Raw genomic sequence first — 15,166 nt, 5'->3', positions numbered from 1 at the left:
AATAATATTTAATGCCACTAAAGTGCTGTTGGATACCAATAGGAAATCAATCAACTTGTGCTCTGAGTGGCCATCAGCTCTGGAATTGCATAGAGACCTCAGGGGGAAGGGCTGCACCTTGCACAGCAGACAAAATCAGATCAATAATAGTAAGTTTAGTTCAGTTTTTAAAATTGCCCTTGCTTGGAATGTGCCAGTGGGCACCTTCAATATCAGATATGTGGGCTTGGAGCAAGAAATTTTCGAGTGCACCCTTAATGTTTGCAACTTGCTAAGTATTTCTGTTCCTTAGGTGCTGCACATCAAAAGCCAAAATTATAAGAATGGAGGTTCCCCTGGGCAAGCTGGAAAGATGTGTCAAATATACAGCATGATCTCAGGCTGGTGGTGGAATTAGTCAGGCCTGCTCCTTGATGTGCTTTCCAGCTTGAGCAGTAGGTCATTGTTGCTGGCTGAGTGCAGCCAGCCCTGTCTGTGTGCACAGATACGCTGGTATGGCGTCCTGAGAAACTGTGTGGCAATTGAGGTAGGTCTGGAACTAAACCACACTCTGGCCTCTGTTACAGCCAGTCCCCAGTGGGCTAATGGAATAGGATAGCTTCCTCTGAAGGATTTAGGATGATCCCATTAGCTGCAGTGGATATTTGTTCACATTCCCTACCTGTGGGGGCAGGGGGAAAAGGGATTACAATCAGTAGCCACTAGCAAAGGAGGGCTCTGCTGACTGTCAGTAATGTCTTTATAGGACTGGGGAAAACCGAGCAATTCTGTAAAATTTCACAGAGTCCTGACCAGAGACTTATGTCTTTCCTTCAGAAAGTCCACATGAGGTGAGTTTTCACATAAACTCAAACGATTTCAAACGCTCCCGCTGGGTCTGGCCAGAATGCATTTGACGATTCCTTGCAGCTGTTTAATTCCAACATAATTGCCTTTGAGATTTCTTTCCTGATTTTTCTGTGTAAGCTGCACTAAGCTATGTAGATAAGAAGCAATCTATACATTTTGTGTATAGGAGTAAATCCAAGATTATAACACAGATGGACAGAAGCAAGCAAAAGACTCAGTTCTTGTAATTTAAAATACATTGCAATGTGAATCCCACTGAGTTGAAATATCTAATTTCCAAGAATTTCCTGGGGCAGGAAGTATGAAGCTGCTTTATTCCACACCAGTCACATCAGTCTACAAATTAAAATCTAATGAAACATGTTTAAAACAATTACACATACCTTTTCTGAGTTCTTCACACAATAAATTTGTGTTAGCTATCCAATGACTAGCAAGCAGTGCTTGCTGACGAATAGGATAATAGTTAAGAGTGGTGCTACATAATTGTGCTGAAAATGTGCTTTTCGACTCTGATCACACTTAGATGGCTTGATCAACCTTCTGTCATCTATAGGTGGCAGATGGAAGGAATTATTAGGTCTGGCCCTTTTGGATGTCATTCCCCTTGGTATTGAAGCCTGCCTTACTCTGTTTGCACTCTAACACCTGGCCATACCAACAGTACCAATTCCAATTGTGGTTTTTTTTCAAATCGATCCTCAATTCTAAATAATACCTCAAAATAGTCTTGCCAGGGCTTTTGAGCACTCAGCCTTTTGGAGCAGAGCCATGGACTGTACAAAACATTTGGTCTGTGACAGGTAGGTGGGGGAGATGTGAAATGGGATGGAGGGATGGAGGGATGGAGGGATGGAGGGATGGAGGGATGGAGGGATGGAGGGATGGAGGGAAGGAAGGAAGGAAGGAAGGAAGGAAGGAAGGAAGGAAGGAAGGAAGGAAGGAAGGAAGGAAGGAAGGAAGGAAGGAAGGAAGGAAGGAAGGAAGGAAGGAAGGAAGGAAGGAAGGAAGGAAGGAAGGAAGGAAGGAAGGAAGGAAGGAAGGAAGGAAGGAAGGAAGGAAGGAAGGAAGGAAGGAAGGAAGGAAGGAAGGAAGGAAGGAAGGAATTGTATTAGTGAGGGGGAAGAGCTGAATACCCCACATCCCAAGCTCAGCCATATTTAATCTGTGAACTCCTCTAAGGAAAAGCAAGATATTCACTATGTGCAGCTGAAAGAGCTATTTAAACCATGCAGTAGAAGCATGTTGCTCTGTTTTGTGAATTTGGCTCCTCACACCATCTCCATCCCAGCATGAGAGAAGTCTGTAAGCTTACTGCAATCGTATCATAATTTGGATCTCCACAGGAGACTGAACTCACATCACCAGAATGCATCGAGCCAATGCATGTGTCAATGCACAGTTACATATACACACCACATCACAGGCCCGTGGTGACATTTTTCAAACTAATATATTGACAGAGTGCCAGGATATTTTTTAAGCATAGCCAGAAGGAAAAAGAGTATTACAATGAGGAAGAAAAACCAGCAGAATGCTGACACCCAAGTACATTACTTAGTGTGCAGTTGCATTAATGAACCATTACTTCAAATCCCAGGTTTGCCAATAGTGTCACTGTTCGTTTATCAAGGCAGAATCATCCTGGATGTGAACAGAATGCCTTTATAATAGATAACTTCTCAAACCTCCCATACCATACATTTCCTTGAGCCCATTACAAAAGATTTATTTTTAAATTGGAAATTCTTTTTCAGCTGGGCAAAATGAGACTGTTTGTTGAACAAATGGTGTTAAAATCCCCAAGGCTCTGACTTACTTCAATAACGACCAAGACTACTGCTTGAGCCAGCTGATGCTCTTTTAATGAGCACTGCTTGTCAGAGGATCATATCTGCAAGTTGCTGTATAAAATAACCGTTTTCCATGAGTTCATAAAGCAGTCTCCCGTTTGAAATGGATGAAGTGTTGTACCAATCTCTGCAGCACAAAACAGTCACTTGTTTGAACTGAAAGCGAGAAAAAAAAAAATCCTAACCCAAGGTATTTGACAGGGTTTTTTCTTCTTTTTTAAAAAATTGTTTTCCCTGTCTGTGACAGACAGCTTTGTGTTCATACACAACAAGCTCAGCTGGTTCAACACAAAAGATGCCGAAATACGAGCTTCAAAATGAATTTCAGCTTTGGCCTGATTGAGTTAATACAAGCATGACAAGTTGCTTATTTAGCAAAGTGGGTAGACAGTAAGATTAAGCCTTTTCCTGTGACAAGACATCCCAAAAAAGTCTCTTGCTGTCCCTTGTAAGGTTTTTCAAGGCAAATCAAGAAGAGACTCCCAGATAAATCAAAATGACAAGTTCAAAACATGTGAGTCCTTTTTTAAAGAAATATCATCTCCATAACAATCCCAAGTTTATTAATATTGCATTCTGACAAGCACAACTACTTTGTGATTTTGTTCAGTCTCTGGACCTGATCATACCATGTAACTACCTGCTACTGCTAACCACTGGATTCAAAGCTAGGATCACAAAGTTAAAGAACAGCATTTAGTAGCTTTGCCATCAACCTGTTCTTTTTAATATATATGTTATTTATGACTGCAGGTTAGGTTATACCCTTGAATATCACATTTCTCACCAGAAACAGCAATGAGTAATTGAGTACTGCAGGGTTTAATGTGCAATACTGAGTCATTTTGATTAGACCCATATTTTATCACTCATGCTATTAACATCAAAGATTTTTTAAACTACAATACTCCATGCACTTGGTATTAATATGAATTAAGGAAATAGGGTTCTAACATGCTCAAGTACCTTGAGTTTTCTTTGTCTTGTGTATATCAAATCCTCTTAGGTCACTGGTAAAATCCAGCTTGTACTTGTGTACAAACAAACTCTGTCCTATGAAAATGAACCACTAAAGTTAATTCCGATTTATTCAGGGCCTTGAACAATGTAAGTAATGAATCTTTCAGACAGTTAATTTGAGCTGAACAAAAATAGAATTCACTTAAATGTTATAACTGCTTGGATTGAATCTTACCAGCCTTGATAGGTCTGAAGATCCAAGCTTCAGTGGATGAGATCTGCAAATCCCAGCCTTGATCTCAGCAGAGAGAGAGGTGATGACTTAGTCTCTGCTTATTTAATGAAATTACTGCTCTAGCTTACTTTCTGATCAGAAACATAAATATGTAATTCTATTTTGCTCTAAAAGGAATTTTTACATTTGTAAACCTTTCTCCATTTTGCAGATCTTATATCCAGGCAGATAAAATCATGAAGCAGGAATAATAATGATTTCCTGCACAGAAAAATGTGTATGTTAGAGATGTTGGTTGAATGTTTCACCTCTATTAACCTCTCTTCCAAACCAGCAGAGAAGTGGGAATATTTACTTATTATACAAATTCAAACTAAGATGCTTTTCCTGTGAGCAAAAATTCTCACCAACTTTGTTTGCAAGGGTAAAGTCTTGTGTGGTTTTTCTGCATATGTTACCCTCATGCTAGTTTTTCAAATTCTGTGATTCTGTGAAATTATTTGGCATTCTTCATATGGGGAATAGTAAGAAATAGTCTCACTGGTGTTTAATTTTTAACTTCAAACCTGGTTAAACTTCTATTTCTGTCCATCTGTCTCAAGTTGTCATATTGTCCAATAGTAACAATGTTGATGTGTTATGATTCAGGTTCTATATGTGATATTTAGCATGCTGCTTCTCTTTGCTGTTCCTGCACAGCTACACAGAAAACAACCTCTAGCATAATAAATGCTTGTTTCACCTGAAGTAAAAATGGGAGAACGCTTTAAAAGATAAGTTTTCCTTTGCCACATTTCTTGCTTGTACTGTAGATTATCAGAGCCTTTCCCCCCTCGCATGTAAGCAAAGACAGATATAGAGAAAAATGACTTCTTTGAACCACAGGAAGATTTTTATTTGCTGTTCTATTAATACCTGACTGAAATAAAAAGGAAAAATTCTGAATAAATGACTACTGGCATCTTAAAACCTGTAAAATTATTTTTTAAACAGGGCTTTTGAGTAAAAAATGGGATCTGAACATGTGTGTAATGGAGCCAGACTCACAGAGAAAAATTACAATTTCTATGTCTAGCACCTGTCAGGTTTCTTCAAGAGTCTAGAATGCATGTATTATCACTGATAATATTCCCAAATAGACCAATCAAATCCTAATTTTCAGAGGTAATTCTTAGAATCCTTTTGAAGTCCAAATTTAAAACATGATTGTGTGTTATCCATCAGAGGTCACTCACTACCAACTAGATATGTTTGCAATAAATGTAGCTTTGGAGCATGGTAGTGATAAGAAATATGAGAGAAACTATCTTCCACCATTGAACAAGGAGTGATAACAGCATCAGAAGTAGTACTAGTCCTAAAACTTGCCTCTGTGCTCCAGTGGTTTCACACCAAGCATTTGGAGATGATACTCACAGTATCAGACCACAGTATCACAGTATCCTCAGAGATCCTACTCACAGTAGGGATTCTGCTGAAATCTATGCTAAGATACTGGGAGCAGCGCTCAGAGCAGGTAGCAGCAATATTGCCCTATATATCATGATTAATCCAGGACAAAGAACAGATGGCAGGAGAAGGAGATAGATTCCATGAATATGGAGTGGGTGGCAGTTGTAGATGGTCCAAGCTTTGAGACCTGAGAGAGTAGTACTGGTAAATAGTGATAAATGTGAAGGGATTGTTTCCTGCATGTTACAAGTTTCAGGAAGACAGAATGGAGTTGTCAGCTACCTGACAACTAATTTTTATACATGAGGGGTTTTTTTATGGCTGCTTTTATTCTGTGATCTGTTGTTTCATTTGTTTGTTTGCTGCTAGGCATTCACTGTGAGATTTCAGGATTCCCAGTTTCTGAAGATATGGCTTTGTGTAGGGAAGGCCTGGGAGACCAGGAAAGCCATGGTTTCACAGTTAGAGAAGATGAATTCTCAACTAGTGGTGAATGTTTAAGTGCTGATTTTCAGGAAAATGAACATAAGCAAATATCTTTAACTTTCCTTTGAGTTTTGTCCCACAAAGTCAATTGTTTAATGTTGAATTAGTATTGATGATTCCTTTTCCACACTGCAATTACTGTGTCAGGAGGAGCAATGCTTTGAAAGGTAGGCAGAAGAGGAAGATACTCCAAAGGCAGTTTGACTGTTGGTCTCCTGAGACACCCAGTGTATAGATTCCGTTGGCTTGTGAAATGCACATCAGTCACACCTCCATTTAGATCAAGTCTGGCTTGTTTCTGAGACTTAGTGTCACAGGCAGTGAGTGATACCTCTACAGCAGAGAGATGACATGTTTCAGGGGAGATGCCAAGGTGTAAGCATGGATTAGTTCAAGTGACCTTTTCTTGGCAGATGGTTTAGAAGGTGCACAATGGCTCAGCAGATCCCATGGGAATACAGCTAGGGGTTTTTTTTTTATTCCTTTACCCTTACTAATTAATTAATTAATTAATTGCTGGGTTTAATCCTTTTAATTGCTGTAATACTAATTTTTATTCCAGAGGAAACCAGAAATGGTAATGATGTACAGTTTCATGAATAGATTTTTTCTTACTGTTTACTTAGGAGAGTTTATCTCCGTACCTAATACTTATTTTAGATCATAATAGTTTTACACTTCCAGAATATTTTTGCTTCTCTTTGCAGGAAAAGAAAATGGGTTTCAGACTTTCTCACAGGAAAACTATAAAGTAATTTCTGCTTCGTACTAAAGAAGTATTTGCTATATTTACAACACTTGCACTGTTTTTCTTCTAAATAATTTGTGTCTCTTGCTAGAATTTAGAAAAAGACCATCAGTACTTTTTTTCTTTCAGCAAGATATTGTTACTTGAGGTGAGGCTGGTGCTCATTTGTGGGTGCCATATAGGTTAAATTTAGGATACTGTTTCTGTAGGATATATAAATTGTGTAATGAAAACTGGTTATTTTCTTTTGCATTCACAGCTGATCATTTACCCTTTCTAGACCAGTTCATTTAAATTTTTGAAGATCTACTCAAACTTTTTTGAAAAGAACATTTTGCAAAATATGGAGAACAAGAATTGCAAAATCCTCAGGATCATTAGGTCAGTTTATTGACAGGAATTTTGCACCATTTTGGGAGATGGGGTTGAACAATATCTGTCTCTTTTCTATTTCTTGTTTGTAGGAGCATGGATTCTGTGACCAGGCAGACATTCTTTTGGCTGTTTTGTAGTACAGTTACACTCGTTAGAGGGAGCAATATGCAGGACTGGCTGAGAAAACAAACCTCTGTGAGAATTTGAGCCAATGAAGGATGGCACTCTGGGAAATCAGCTTCCCCATATTTCAAACCTGTGTTCAGTGAAAGGACAGTCTGCACAGCAAAAGAGGATTTACTGGGGTTTAATCCTGTTTGAAATTCTGTACTTTGAAAAGTTCTCTATGCATTCAGGCTAGGATGAAGGTTTTTCTTTCCATACAAAAACCAAGCATACATCCCACTTAGTTATGAGATTTGGGAACAGAAACAGACAGGGATTTTCACTTTGTAGATGGACCTCCATTTGCTTTGCCATCACAATTGCGCATTGCTGGTACATTGCCCCCCCGTAAGGGAGACATTCAAGAACTGCTAGGACAAATTCCAGACCAGTCATGTTGCCAGTGCCTGTGTATGCCCTGTGGGATATCCCATAACTTGTCTCTGTAACCTGTATTTGCCAAACACGCTGTCTTCCTGTTGTCCTGTAGTCTGTGGTGCATTGTCAGTGCAACTGATTGAGAATTAGATTTATCTTTTGGCGATTTGCAGCTTACTCTGGGCTTGATACTATAATTCTGGAGACAGTGAGTGTACGACTGTGCTGTCCATGAGTAGGCCATTTGGATATCTGACACAGCTTCCATGTGCTTCAGTTAGTAAGTCAGAATCACAGAGTATTCTGAGTTGGGACTCTTAACGTGAGTGTCCCATACAGGCATCAAACCCACAACCTTGGCATTACCAGCACCGTGCTCTAACCAGCCAATGCCTGCTGCATTCACAGGTGTGTGAATAGTTTAATAATTCTGTTTGCAGAAAGTACTTGGAACAAAGCCCAGAAGGTTGTTGTTTATTTTGGAGAACCCCAAAATGTGAAGGAATGTAATAATTCAATACAACTTTGTGCAACTTCTGATTCTTATTTCTTGGGCACTTGAAGCCTTCTATCCACAAAGTCATTTGGATATAAGTACAGCGCAGTTTAATGTCAGACCAAAAACCAAAAGAGATCACAAGGAACATAAATAATTTTACTTCATTTTTATGGAATTTAGATAAAATTTAATTTGGATTGAAACCTTTTTCTTCTCTTACAAAGAGGAGGAAAGAAAAAAAAATATTTTTATAATGTGCCTCTACCTGCTGCTACTGAATGAAAATCCATCTTAATGTGAGCCTCCACCTAACCACTTTGTCAAATATCTTTTCTGCCTCTTTTCATTATTATTTTTAACAAAGCTAAGTACCTAAAGCAAAGTACTGAAAAGCTCACAGCATTATTTGCTTAGGGAGGAGTGCTTTACTAGTGGTCTTGTCTCAGGTTGGCAATAGTCTGTTGTATTGTATAATATTTTAATTATGAGGGTTTATAGCCACTGTTCAGGTAAACAGCAATGTCATGCCAGGTAAAAGATACAAAGAGGTGAATGATTTAATCATAGTTGAATCTGCTACTCAGGCTCCTGGAGTGGCAAAGAAATTGCCATTACAACAATGATCTTTGTATGTGAATATCAGGCATACTTCAATCCAGGCTGGAAAAGGTGTGGTTCCAGTAATTGTCTTTATAGGCACAGGGCCGTTTTGAAGCTATTTACTTGTCCATAATCACAAGTTCTGATGTTTTGCTCTCTCCTGGTGGATTTATTTTTTCCAATTTCCTATTAATAAAAGTTCTAGGAAGCTGCTTTACCAGGGCTCACAAACACACACTCCTGGAGGGCCAAGATTCACTTTCCTGGCCACACTGCTTCAAGACACATCCACTTCCTAACTCTGCTGTCCCTGCTGTTGTGCTTCCAGCGCCCAGGAGTTGGTCTGGTATGGTTATTTTTCTCAGAGCAGGTTAGAGACCTGCACCATGTGCTCCAGAACTGTGTGGGATCAACCACCTCCAGTGGTTTGACAAACAGCTGGAGCAGTAACATCCTGTAGCCCACAGCTCGTCTCAGGCAGGGTCTGACAGGCTGCTCAGCATAGATGGAACTGAGCTGCACAGAGCTGGCTTTGTCCACCCCAGGTTTAGCTTTTCTACTTGTTGATGATAATATTTGTCCTTCCATACCTTTCATGAAACTATGAGAGCTTGTTTACACGCAGCATCAAACTGCTTTAAAAGGAATGTGTTGCCAATGTAGATTTCACCTCTGGATTGAAGTGTGTTTTCCCATGGTTAATTTTCATGCATTCATGCAATTCAGAATCACATTTCATATGATTTATGCACTAGAGAAATGAGTTATCAAGAGGAGATAATCTTATATTTGTAATGCCTTCATCCCAGACTCTCTTCTTAAAGGGAAACTTGAGAAATCTGTAGGAAAGACAGTTTTAAAAAATGTTCCAGGGAGAAATGAGGTTTGACTTACATGCTCATTTACTGTGGTATTTGAGGACTGAAGGAGAGAATATCTAGCATCTTTTCAAACACTGCTCTGTACAAAATACTTCCACTCCAGTTGCTTGTTTTCTATTGCTTGCCTCTGTAAACTCTGTTTAAATATTATGGAGTCTGCCTGGTCTACGTTGTATTTTACAGGTTAGAGGTGGGCAACTCATTCCACAGCGGGGGAAAACAAAGCATGATTTCAAACTAATCCTTTGCCTACACTCAGAGAAATCAAATAAAAATACAAAGGTAAAACAGAACAAAGCTTCAGTCAAGTTCAGAGAAGTTACAGCTCCCTGGTTGAAGAGCAGCTCTCTGGTTATACTTGTACAAGTAAATGGCAAACATTAATGATCTCAGTTGAAGATATTCTGTCTTCTTCTTTCACCTGTATTGTTGTTCTCAAGCTTTTGAAAAATTTCTGAAATCTATAAAATAGTATAATTTATTTTCCTGCCCCCACAGGTGCATTTTTATTTTTTATATCCTCTTCGGAACAAGCGGAAGGAAAACAAAGTCATTTCACCACTAAAATAATTCAATATTTACAAAGTATAATCTTCTAGTGTATAAACTAATGTAACTCTGCTGCTTTGCCTTGTGAGGGTGAGGAATACTCTGATGGATGTGAGTGCAGTGTGTGTCCTTGGCATCTGTAAGTCAGCTGGTGAAATCTGTGTGTGTTCCATACTCATGCAGAGGCAGTGCATGACAAAGTGTGTAATAATGAATAGTGCACAATGGAGGACAATACTACACAGCATAAAGATAAAGGATAATGGCATTGCTCTCAAATAACAAACCCCTGAGCAATGCTGGCAAACCTGTGAGGGGACATAAGACATCTTCATTGTTTCATATGGTAATAATTGTGTACGCATGTGGTTTTCGTAATGATCCATGGATATAGAATATTATATGAGCAGTTCAAGAAGAAACTACCTGTTTATATTGAATAATTTCCATATGAGAGGGTTTTCTTGCTTTGCTTTTTTGAGATCTGCAATTTCTAACACTGGTTTCTTATCACAAACTTGCAGCCACGCAACCTGATCTCATCAGAGCAAATAAGTTCAATGTAGTCAGATCCGGTCAATATTTAGGTGAGCAATTTCCAAGGTAATTCAAGAATGCATTGGGAAACTGCTCCATAGCAGTCTTCCTCTCTTGCCAGCACTCAACAAGCAGCTCCCATATTTTTGGGGAGTTCACTCAATACATGGTTCTTTATCCTCATCCTACATTGTCCTCTATCTTTGCCATGCACAAGTGGCTGGATTTGTCAGTGTGCATGCATTCTACTAAAAATCTTTTGTGATGAAAGGTACTACATAAGCAATGGTGCCAGCTCAGACTTTATATTTTATATTTTATATCTTATATTTTATATTCTGTGTATTTTATTAGCTTTGTGCTAATAAACATTCAATAGCCCTGGTTTAGTAAAACCCAACAAAATGTTATTTTTAAAGCATCATTTAGGTCAGCCTTTGACTGAAGGGCTTAGAGCACTGTTTCCTTGTCAAAAATACTTGTGCAGAATCAGAAGTGCTGTCATATACCTGTCAAGTGGACAAGATAAAGCAGCATTTCTGTTATCATCTGTGAGATAAACAAGAATTACCATGTTTGGGGTCTTTTTCTTTCTTCATAAAATGTGATTTAATTGACTTACTGGACTTGAGGGAGAGCTGGACCTGGTCATTTCATCTTGATGTTTTTGTTTGCTTTCACTAGGCCAGTTGTTGTAACATTTCTTGTAATTGTGTAACACCTACAGTTCTACCTCTCTTGGAGAAAATGTATGGGATATTTGTGCATGAGACCTGTGTATTATATAGCTAAGAGCTATAATAAGGAGTCCAAATTCACTTGTTCTTATCAAGCTATAAGATAGCATCAGCACAAAATGAAACAAGAGGCTATCAAACCTATTGCCAGGAGAAAATGCAGATTAAATACTAATAAACACAAAGTACAAATGAAAGATCTGAGTAAGCTTATATAATGAAAAAAGTGAGCCCAACAAGCTTCTTTTCTATTTAATGCCATACTCCAAAGACAAGTATTACAGCTAAGTTTTCAAGGAACAAAAGGTCATGCTTTTATTCGGTATTTTTTCCTGGCAAAGCCACAGAACAATTTTCCTAACTGGATGCAAAGAATAAGACCTACAGCAAAAAAACCAAACCACTATGAGCATGATCATAATTCTGATCATGTAAACACAATTGATTTTCTTGTTCTATGACTATCATGTTCCACCATTGTGAAGGAAAACCACAGCAGAAATGAATTATACTCTCTGCTATTAGTCTAGGGATTCAGTCCATATACTGTGTCAAAATGCTGATGCCTCTGCTCTGAGAACTTCCAGTGAATATATCTCTTTAGAGCAAACAGTAAAATGAAGTTAGGAGTCAACCATTCCTAAATTTCTTGTATTTATATATATAAAGCTGGGTGTGTACATTTCTAGAAAGAACAAAGGAATGAATTCTCTCTTTGTTGGTGGTGTTTCAGTTCAGAAAAAGAAATATTCTCCTCAATATTCTGAATACTTCATAATATTCACTTTTGCACTATTCCTGCTTCTGGTCCTGTATGAGGATCCTCATTTCCAAAACCTTTAAAGCATAGACAAGTTTGATTATGACTTTTAAAATCAGGTTTAGGTAAGGAAGTCCAATTTATACAAGCTTGGAGAGGTTTTCTTAATACCAAGCATATCTGAATATGCCTGTCTTTGTACCTTTGCAGGATTTCACATTGCCTAATATAATGTTCATGGTTTTAATTTTTCCTCGAAATGGATCCCTTTTATGTCTGCTATTTACCATCCTTGTCAGAGTCATTGAGCACAAGAAATACAGTATCTACAAGATGCAGAAACTGCTTTCTTCCTTGCACTCATGTAATATGTAATGGATGGTTTTAAGAAAGGATCTTTACTCTGTGCTTTACCTATTCATGTGTAGGATTTTGATTTCATTTGAAATGAAAGGCGTAAACCTCAGGTCTGAAAACTAATAGAATTTCTGCATTTACCTGCTGATCCATAGCCTTTAGGTTAGATTGTGTGTCAGCCAGCAGTCGGCTTGTTGAATGAAGCAATACTTTAAAACTAAAATGAAAAGATTTCTGTTATATGTAGCCTGACACCAGATATGAAGGCAGATTTCTGCTGGCTTATTATTGGAAATATTTTCCAGTGTGTCTGATAAGCAAGACTGAACAAGCCGTAGGAAGTAGACCTAATCAGATAATGCTGACTTGCAGACCAGAAAAAAAGAGAAATGTATTTTCCTAAGTGTTATGCCTTCACTTGACAAGACTGAGGACAAAATGGTTGGTGTAATGGCAAAAGGCACTCAGAAAGCAAGGAGTAAACCTGCTGCTTCCTGGGAGTGGCTGTTGTGTCTAAGCCTTTTTTCTTGTGTACATTCATTGTCTGTGTTACAGAAGGTTTACATCTAAGTGCTGGAGTGCATTGGCACTCTGGAGATGGGGCATGTGAAAAGGACTTGGGAGAACAGGCTGGATCATACCTGAGTCTAGGTATTTTTTTGGAACTTCAGAGGAATTCAAAATAGACTTATGAGAGGGTCCCCCTGAAGGATTGAGTGCTGTGTTCTGCTCAGACTCTCAGTGCTGCAAATCCTTCCTGGAAATACACTCAAACACTGAGGATATTCACAGGAGAAGCAAATTTTCAATATAATTACAGGACCTTCATGTTGTTGCAGGATGGAGGAAAAGGAAGGTCTTGCAGTAATTCTTAGAAAGAGTTCCCAAAGAACTGAAGAAAAAAGGTTCCTTTGTTATTCCCATGCCTAGGTGTGAAGTGGTCATTACTACAGTTCCATAGTTAACACAGAAAGATATTTAACACAGCTTCAGATTCTTTAATGTCTTCAGATTGCATGTAGATAATAATTATATGAAATGCAAACATAGTGCCACATTAATATTGCATTACAAATGTGCATACTTTTATTTGTTGGCCTGAAGACATTAAAAAAATTGTTGGAAGATCCTCTTTATTCTAAGGGGTTTTTTTAAACCTCTGAGCTCTTGGTTTTTTTACCTTGAATGTCTCTGCTCAGGAAAAAAATGAATTTAATTGCATAAAACCTACTCTGCACTGATTTTTCCAGGGGAAAGATTAAAGTTTTAAATGGATTGAGTGTCCCTGTAAGTATATTCACATTCATACGTGTCTAGACTGAACATGCCATCTGTGGCTTCTGCTTTATTTTTCTTACTGTATATTTGGAATTCAAAATAACATTTATTTTGTGAGGAAAAAAAATCAATAAATCATTTAAGTTGTTCTACATTTTGTATAACTAATTGTAATTAGTATAATGTCTTTGTTGGCAAAGGCTTATCAGGCACATAGCATGAAGAGGCAAAGAAAGAGCTTTATAGAGAACAACGTTGTTTTGTAAAGCTAATTGTGACACTATCTCTGCTATTGTATGTGATTGAACTCTTAATTTTTGATGTGGTGCTCCTTCCAGTAGTGTAGCTTCTACTGTTACCTGAGGTTCTCTGTAATGTAACCATAGAACAGATTTTAGTCAGTTCTAGATTTTACAGTTTGATGCCAAAAGGGTGTAGTCTAGACTTGAGTCAGCTAAATTGTGGTAAGCGTGTTGCAGGTTCTAGTTGTAATGAATTAGCTTGTTTTAATGTTTGTTATGCAAATCTTGTAGGTAAGAATTTAATTAACTGTGATGTCCTGAACTTTGGTTCCAGGGGAATAGGCATAGGCTGCTCTGATGGATCCTGTCACATTACGGCCTTTGAGGAGCTGCTTCCACAATTCCGTGGCAACACTGCCAAGTCTTAACTAGCTGATACTGGGAATTGCTGAAAAGATAATGTTTCTAAGAGCAGTACAGTGTGAAAGATAAATCAGAGCATTTATTTATAAAGCAAAGGACCACTGTCCCGTTTCCTGAATGCATTCCAATAACTTGAGTTCACTGGAAATATCGTATTCCTGGTGCTAACTAAAGTCCTCACCATTCTTGATACCTAGGCATTAGTTTAGACTGACAGTGAGCTGGCTAGATGATTAGTATGATGATTCTTGTGTTTATTATTCTCAAAAAGCTAGATTGTGAAAGACTTGGAAAATTAATTTGCTACTTCAGTTGATAGCAGAGAAGCCATAAAAATTCTGGTTTCGAGCATTTAACTGCCATTCTAATATGTATGGAGATTTTTCTCAAAGCTTCCACTTGTATTATTAACCTCCTGTAGACTATTCAATGAATATTGGAATAATATATTCTGAAATTGTCCAGTGTTGAAGAAACTGTTCAGTGGGATAGTGAGAAATAAACTGTGGCCCCTAGTTCCTCTTCTGTGAGCTTCACTGTGGCAGTCTCCTGCTTTTCTGACCTGTTTGCTGTACTATGCTTTTTCTAGCATGGTACAGCAAATTGTTTCATTCAACAAGCCGACTGCTCAGACTGCCATCTGAGAGAAGAACTTGTGCCAGTCTTTGTCCTGCCAAATGTGTCTGCCTGCAATCAAGGTGGGCTGCTTCCAGTGTAGATATTTGAACCAGTGGCTGCAGGCATCTGGCCTTCAGAGACGCTGCTGCATAAATGTACTGACTCTAGGGGAACAAAAGGGGAA

At 38.3% G+C, this 15,166-nt stretch overlaps 1 protein-coding gene across 1 annotated transcript in view; it reads left to right on the top strand.

Annotated features, from left to right (window-relative positions):
- The window catches only part of ST6GALNAC3 (ST6 N-acetylgalactosaminide alpha-2,6-sialyltransferase 3), a 217,933-nt gene that overhangs the window by 182,939 nt on the left and 19,828 nt on the right, over positions 1-15,166 (top strand). The gene's annotated exons all lie outside the window — the stretch shown is intronic.

The sequence above is a fragment of the Cyanistes caeruleus genome, chromosome 9, assembly GCF_971803275.1.
Source record: "Cyanistes caeruleus chromosome 9, bCyaCae1.hap1.1, whole genome shotgun sequence".
Lineage (NCBI taxonomy): Eukaryota > Metazoa > Chordata > Aves > Passeriformes > Paridae > Cyanistes > Cyanistes caeruleus.
The sequence above is the reverse complement of the archived record's forward strand: the minus strand, read 5'-3'. Positions and strand labels throughout refer to the sequence as shown.